Genomic DNA, 7691 nt, shown 5'->3' with positions numbered 1-7691 from the left:
ACTGTATTTTGATTTTTTCCTTAGAAATACTGTAAGGGACCTAGGGTAGGCTTCAATATAATTATATCATTTGGGTAAGTCTCTGTAAAGGTTGCAGCAATAACCAATTTTAAACGTGTATATATATATATATATATATGTCTCTGGATGGTCAGCCATTATGGACCAATTGTGCCTGCCTGTAACAGAGAAATATCTGCCCAGTCACAGGACAACTGCCCAAAACGTATAATCCTAATCTAATGAAGTTTTAGAGCACCAGCACTAAGATGATTAGTAAACAGAAGGATCCGTTTCTAGTCAGGAAAACAGTCTTTGCTCATTTGAAAGTTGTAAGTTGATTTATCATTTACTTGACATTCATATTTCACTAACTATAATGCATAATCCACAGGACTAAATATTTATTAGCACATAAATATAATAATATGGTAAAATACAGGAATGAAATATATTTTTCTTATATTGTTTCTATAACTATGTCACCCTTGACTAAGCCTTGTGATGAAGCATGTATAATTTAGGGTAGGAAAAATCTATATTTAAGATTGTGATGGAACATCTAAATTTGGACTGGAACATCCAAATACCAAACAATTGGCACATCCATATAACTAATTATGTCAGGCCGGAAATAACAGTTTATCTTTAGTGAAATCCTAATTAATGGTCCCTTGTTTATTATCTGTGGTTAAAAAGGTCGATGTGATGGGGAATAACTGCATGATTACATTGTTAACACTCTGGGGCAACTGAACAAGGTAGGAATTGACAGCCGGTTTTTATTCTTATTTCCCATTTAAATTCTGTACGTTCATGTGCTGAGTTAAAAATGGTATACAAATTATAATAAATATTCATTCCTCTACTGTGTTGCTATTTTCTTGCGAATAATTATATCTCTAGTATGCTTGGATTTTGAAGTTACCCGCCACGGCAGCATTTCGCCATATTATGAAAGCGGCGCTCCTTATATAATAAAATTTATATGTCACGTGACATGTATTGGCCAACCGTAACAATGAAAACAAAAATGGTGGGACAAGTTGAACCGGGCAATTGCCTGAACTTTCATGAATTATAAGTTACTTAAGAGTTAACAGCCCGAGTATGGCGCTTTATTAGCTATGACTTTAAGGAAAGCGGGACTATAGGTTAGAACGTCGTACATTATGTAAATCTTAATCGGGCAAGCAAAACATGGTTTGGGGTAATCACATTGTAAACAGGCTTAGTGGAGAAATAACCCAAAGGGCGGCACATTCATATCATTTAGATACATAATACATAGGAAATTGTTAATTGAAATTTATGTTTCCACGTTTACTGATCTTGCAGAAAATACTAAAATCTCAAAGAAAATACATAGCAGACGAATTCCTAGACGTCTAGACGGTCATGTGACTTTGTTTACTGGTGATCGATTACGATCAGCTGAGAATCAATAAAATTCTGTGTACTTCTTTTTTTAAACATGTAATGATTATTTACAAAAATATAAAGCAGCAGTTAAACGTGGAAGTTCTATGGTCTTTACTTTTATATGATTTAAAGCCCTGTGAAATTTATGAAAAGAAAACAACAAACATGATTAACTTTGAACTTATGTCATGAACAAGTTAACAAATAATGAAATATTTCCATTGAAACTATTTCCTGGCTTGCAACAAGCAAAATTACCATATATCTTAACATAACAAAGGGCCTTAGCCAAACATTATCAACAAGAACTTTTAAATTGGCAAAACATGAAAAATAAAAGGAAATGTGGATTTCCAATAATTTAAAAAAAATGTCAGGGGGTACACCGTGCACATTACACCCTCCCCATCTTAAAGTGGTGGAATTCTCCTGAATTCAATAAATATTACACTCATTTCTTGTACAACACAACTCAATGCATACAGTACAATCAGCCATTGTTATATAAAGAAAGATATTGGCATTTGTGTTGTCTGTCCATTCGACTTGAAATTGTTACATGTATAGCAAGAATACCTACTCCAAGCCCTGAGTTCACTTAAGATATCAGACCCAGCTGATATCATCTTACTCGTATCACATATGCTAGGCTACTGCATGCCTGATTTGTGATGTACAAGAAATCCTTATACATATATATATATATATCATAAATGCATATCATATCATAATAAATTTCAATATCAAGTAAAATCCACCCTCATTGTCACATTAATAATTTCATATACGCAAGTGTTCATAATCTGTCATCTTCTGTATCTGCAGTAACGGACGGTATTTGTTTTTGTTTAAAGCTAAAATAATTGATATAGTGTTTTCATATAATGTCCAGCAATATTTTATGAATCAAATTTAAGCGTATAATCCTAAAGGAATGCCAGCCTTATCCAACGCAAATATGGTCTGTGGTTTTATCGCGACTAGCGCTTGCTTTCTCCAGCATGTCCAGCATGAAAGTAGTGGAAAGATCCGGCTTAATCCCTTCAGTGGCAATTAATCTTAAATTCTCGTACATGTAGTATCTGTTCTTCATAATGGTTCTGCTAAGATCTATGGTTTTATTATGTGGTGACGTTCCCGGTAAGGAAAACATATTATATTTGTCTAGGAGTCCTGCTCGACTAGGTAGAGTTGTATTATTGGAGACCTGCTCATATTGGAAAGCAATAAATTCCCAGTTTAACTTCCTGGTGTCTGGGGTCATGTCCTTTCAGCCCTGAGGAGGCCAGTCCTTGGTGAGAACATCTTCCGGAAGTTTCACCTGGACCTCCCCAGTCCAGTCCCGCCGTGTTGGAGGGAACAATGGCATTCCACCAAGACGTAGCAGCAAGGTTGCCCGCTCAGCAGGCGTCCGGAGCTCTACACTAGGTACATCTTCTGCAGTTATCGTCGCCAGCCACTGTTTTGGTGTTGGTATATATGCGTCGGTCCCGGTTGAGTGGGTTTTTGGGGGGTGTATGGTATGGTCTTTGTCGAAATCTTTGGCTTCTTTGCTGGGGAGATACAGGGAGCATAGCTGGTGAGAATCATCTGGTAGAAATTGGAGATAGTGCTAAGGAACTTGAGGTAACGGCTGGCGTTGTAGGTGTTGTTGATGGTTTAGGTGAAGAGGTCTTTGGACTTGATGGTACAAATATCACTGGTGCAGAGGATGGTGTGTTGCTGGAAGATGATTTGATGATTGGTTTTTCTGGTTTCTTACTGACTGTTAATGAAATTTTTGAAGACGTCTTGGCCGAAATAGTTGGTTTCAAACTGCTTTTCTTTTTGGGTATTTCTGAATTTTAGTGGGAGGAGCAAAAAGTTCTGTTAATGGTAAAGTATAAAAATCACTCTTTAAACGATAAATGTTGGTAATGTATTTTTCTGGAAGTCCTAGTTATTTCACGGCCAGCGTTACTCAGTCACTGTATGTTTTCCCAAGCAACTTGTGTTTCCTTCCAGCGGATTTTTAACCTCCCTGCGGTATGGTTAGCATTCTCCTTGTCAATGCAGATACATATTTGACATCTGTCAGCAATGTATCTGCAATGGCAAATCGATAGGTTTCTCTTCCAAAAACGGCTTCTACCATGATACTCTGTGGCACCAGTGCCACATAAGTTATGCGCCAAGCATCAGGTTTTGTTATGTCCATATCCATGGAAGAGGATGAGGCCGCCCGTGTCTCATCCCCTGAATATACTGGTTGGAAAAGTTCCTCACCGGGAGGCCCATAAAATTTTGTTCCTTCCTTCCATCCCTGCTCCCACTCTTCTGGCGTCCTGTAAGTGTCTTTTGACTTCTTCAGCCATGCCTGCATGGCTTTTTTTAGGTCTCTTGCTGATGGTGAGTAAAAGGCAGTAGGACTAACTACCTTCCTGTAACATGCCGGATGCAAAGTAAGGTAGTAAGCATTCCCTTCCGAAAGAACGTCCGGTCTCATGTCTTGCATGGATTCTTTGTGGAACCGATTACAATGGTCCTTCAACTCCCAGACTCTTTTATACTTAGTTGGCCTGTCCAGACAAAAGGGACACACCACTTCCATCTTATAATGTATGCTACTTGCTAAATGTGATTTCAGCTGTTTGGTGGTGTCAAACTTTTCCGGACATATCCAGCATTCTTTTCCCATCTGGAAATAGAACATCTCTGTAAGTGTGCGGTCACATTTGATATATATATATATTGTATAACTTGTATATAGATAATTATTAGAATTATATTCAACATTGTTCTTTTAATTTGTTTTGTAGGTATGAAGATTATTTGAATGGTGCTGTAGCTGAAAGGTCAGGTTACTCCAGTCTCGTATCCTTGAAACACTTTAGAGATGCACAGAAAACTTGTTACTCTGGACAGGTGACCATAATATATAGTACATGGACAGTTTGCGTATGGACGATATATGCACATTAACTAATTTTATCTAATCAAATGAATGTCTTTGTTGAAGTAAAACATCTTGACTTGGTTTTCTTTGTTGTGTTTTTTATTACAGTAAATATATATATTATGTAACATCTTTATATTATATTATGATAGTACTCAGCACATGAACACTAATATATTGAATTATTTGGTAAATAGTTGGAATCCCCAGTCTTGACAGGACACTAACCACATCATCTTAGTTCTTAACATGCAAGTGAATTATTTTATACATGGTTATAACAGCCTTGACACATTTTATAATTTCCAATACCAAATCCAGTTGACGTATCAGTACAAGTCCTTTGCCCGCAAAGGACGTGGCTCACCACTGTGAAACCACAGAGCGACTACCAATTTCATGGATGGCCAGTCCAGTCCCTTGTAGCCCTTTCCAGTTGACGTATCCGCCTCTCGACAATGCGTTCATTACCAAGATTGTTAAAATAACACACATGTTATATATCAAAACATCAATGCGTCCATTGATGAACCAAAATAAAAACTGAAATACGTCCACACCTGGTTGGTCTAACTTCCTTTTTACACCTCATCATAGGCATATAATTTACAAGGCACCAACTTATGAGTAACAATAAAATAAATTCAACAATTTATTTATCATATCACATAAGTCAAATATTCACAATATACATCTTCATTTCATAAAAATAATTCACTAACTCATTTGATCTGTTGTATTTTCTTCATCCACACAGGCAGCTTTTGTCCCTCATATGGCATTAGTCTATTTACATGGTAGGCCTTTGTCATCTGCTTAGCAGTCTTTTTTACAATATAGGTAGTGTCATCCATACATCTAATATTAATGTATGGTCCTTTCAACTTAGCACTTAGTTTAGAACATACACCAATTTTCCGGGTTAGGTCATTCAGCCACACTCGTTGTCCCACTGTAAGCATCCTTTTCTTGATTTTACATCATAATACTTCTTTTGATACTGGACTTATTTTTCAAATTCTTGCGGGCTAATTCATGAACTGTTTGTAATCTATTTTGCAGGTCTATAACAAAGTCTTCTTTACATGTAGTTTAATCTTGGGCTGGGGAAGGCATTGAAATTACAGCTTGTAATGGAAGAGTTACTTCCCTTCCAAAGGTTAGGAAATTTGGTGTAAATCCAGTGCTTGAATGAACTGATGATCTGTAGGCAAGTAAAACTTGAGGCAAATATTCATCCCAAACAGCTTGGTCTTTTGCATAGAACATACTTTACATATTCGTTAAAGTACGGTTAAACCTTTCAACACAGCCATTAGACTGTGGATGAAAAGAAGTTGATCTGGTTTTGTCAATACATAACAAATCACACATTTCCTTGAAAATTTTGGATTTAAAATTTGCTCCTTGGTCTATATGGATCTGCAAGGGGTTACCAAATTTACAAACAAATTCATTAACAAATATCTTAGCCACTGTCGCTGCTTCTTGGTCTGGAATTCCGTAAGCATCTGTCCATTTAGAGAAACTGTCTGTCAAAACCAGACAAAATATGTTACCTAGTCGTGTCTTTGGCAAGGGTCCCAAGATGTCAATTGCAATTCTTTCCATTGGGGCACCAACATTATAATTTCCTAGTGGAGCTTTAGAACTTTGTTTCAACACTGGTTTTCTTGAGGCACAACTATCACACTTTCTGATATAATCTTGAATGCAGACTTTCATTCTGGGCCAGTAAAAGTGCTGTTTAAAATTCTCCACGGTTTTCTCTTCACCTAGGTGTCCAGCAGAGGATATATCATGGTTATATTTTAAAACAGTATCTTTGTAAGACTCAGGTACTATAAGTCTCAAGTGAGTTTGTTCCAAATTATCAATCAAATTTATATATAATACTCCATTGTAAATTTCAAATCTGTCCCACATGTTCCATAAGGTTTTTAAGTATGTTGATTCCTCAGATAATGAATTCCATTCCGGTTTTGTCTCTTTGTCTTCAAATTTTATGAATAACATCACCAATAATTTTGTCTTGTAACTGCTGATGTCTTAAAGTATTGACATCCCACCCTAAAAGTACAAACTGGTTCCTTGTTGGACTGATATTTTTTTTACTACGTGTTCTAACTGATAAATGTTCTTTTTCTTCAGAGTCTTCATCACAACTGTCGTGGGCGTTGTTAACATTCTCTTGTCTGGAACATGAAGCACAAAGATTTCTGGAAAGTGCATCTGCATTCCTATTTTTTAGTCCAGGCCGGTGTACAACTGTAAGATCATAAGTTCCAAGTTCTTGTAGCCACCTTGCAACTTGGTCAGTTGGTGCCTTTAAGTTCCACATCCAGCTGACAGCAGAATTATCAGTCCTTATTAAAATGGGTTGTCCATAGAGATAGGAATGGAAGTGGCGAAGAGCACAAACAATAGCCAATAATTCTTTGCGAGTCACACAGTAGCTCTGCTCAGGTTTGATCATGGCTTTGCTCATGTACGCAATAACTCTTTCTTGTCCGTCTTGCTCTTGGAAAAGTACTGCTCCCAATGCTTTATCACTAGCATCAGTATCAAGGATAAATTTAGATCCAATTATATGATATCCTAGGATTGGGGGTGAAGTTAAAACTTCTTTAAGCCTAGTGTAAGGTTCTTCACAGTTATCTGTCCAGTTGAAAGCAGCATATTTTTCACAAAGTTTATGTAAGGGTCTGCCTATTTCAGCAAATTTGGGGACAAATCTTCTGTAGTAGGAACATAGTCCTAGGAAACTGCGCATCTGTTTCTGGTTCTTGGGCTTGGGCCATTTTTTTACAGCTTCTGTTTTCTCTGGATCTGTTTGAATACCGTTTTCAGAGACAATGTGACCTAAAAATTTGACTTTTTTCTGAAAAAATATACATTTTGAGGGTCCCAATTTCAATCCTGAGTCTAATAATCTTTAGAACACATGCTCAAGTCTTTCGATTGATTCTTGTACTGTAGAGGCAGGGACAATAATATCATCTAGATATAATAAACATTCCTCCAACTGTAACCCACGTAATACACTCTCCATTAATCTCTGAAAACTGTTGGGGGCATTGGCTAACCCAAATGGCATTATCATAAATTAGTATAATCCTTGGCTAGTTGCAAAGGCTGTCTTTTCTTTTTCAGATTCTTTCATCTCCAGCTACCATAATCCACTATTTAAGTCCATACATCCGTAGAAACTGGCTGTAAAAAGAGCATAAAGGTAGTCATCTATTCTTGGAATTGGGTTGGCTATTTTTTCCGTCATTAGTCCGTTTACGCCACGAAAATCAACACAAAAACGAGTCCCGCCTTGGCCTCCTTT

The 7691-nt window shown here is 36.9% G+C and overlaps 1 long non-coding RNA gene across 1 annotated transcript; it reads left to right on the top strand.

Annotated features, from left to right (window-relative positions):
* Positions 1-949: 949 nt before the first annotated feature.
* On the top strand, positions 950-4438 carry LOC127717405 (uncharacterized). Its single transcript, XR_007989168.1, has 2 exons — positions 950-1154; positions 4221-4438. It is a non-coding gene; the product is annotated as an uncharacterized LOC127717405 (long non-coding RNA).
* Positions 4439-7691: the final 3253 nt, after the last annotated feature.

The sequence above is a fragment of the Mytilus californianus genome, unplaced genomic scaffold (genome assembly GCF_021869535.1).
Source record: "Mytilus californianus isolate M0D057914Y unplaced genomic scaffold, xbMytCali1.0.p SCAF_1, whole genome shotgun sequence".
In the NCBI taxonomy this organism is placed as follows: domain Eukaryota; kingdom Metazoa; phylum Mollusca; class Bivalvia; order Mytilida; family Mytilidae; genus Mytilus; species Mytilus californianus.
Note: the sequence above shows the minus strand (reverse complement) of the source record. Positions and strands in the feature narration are given on the sequence as shown.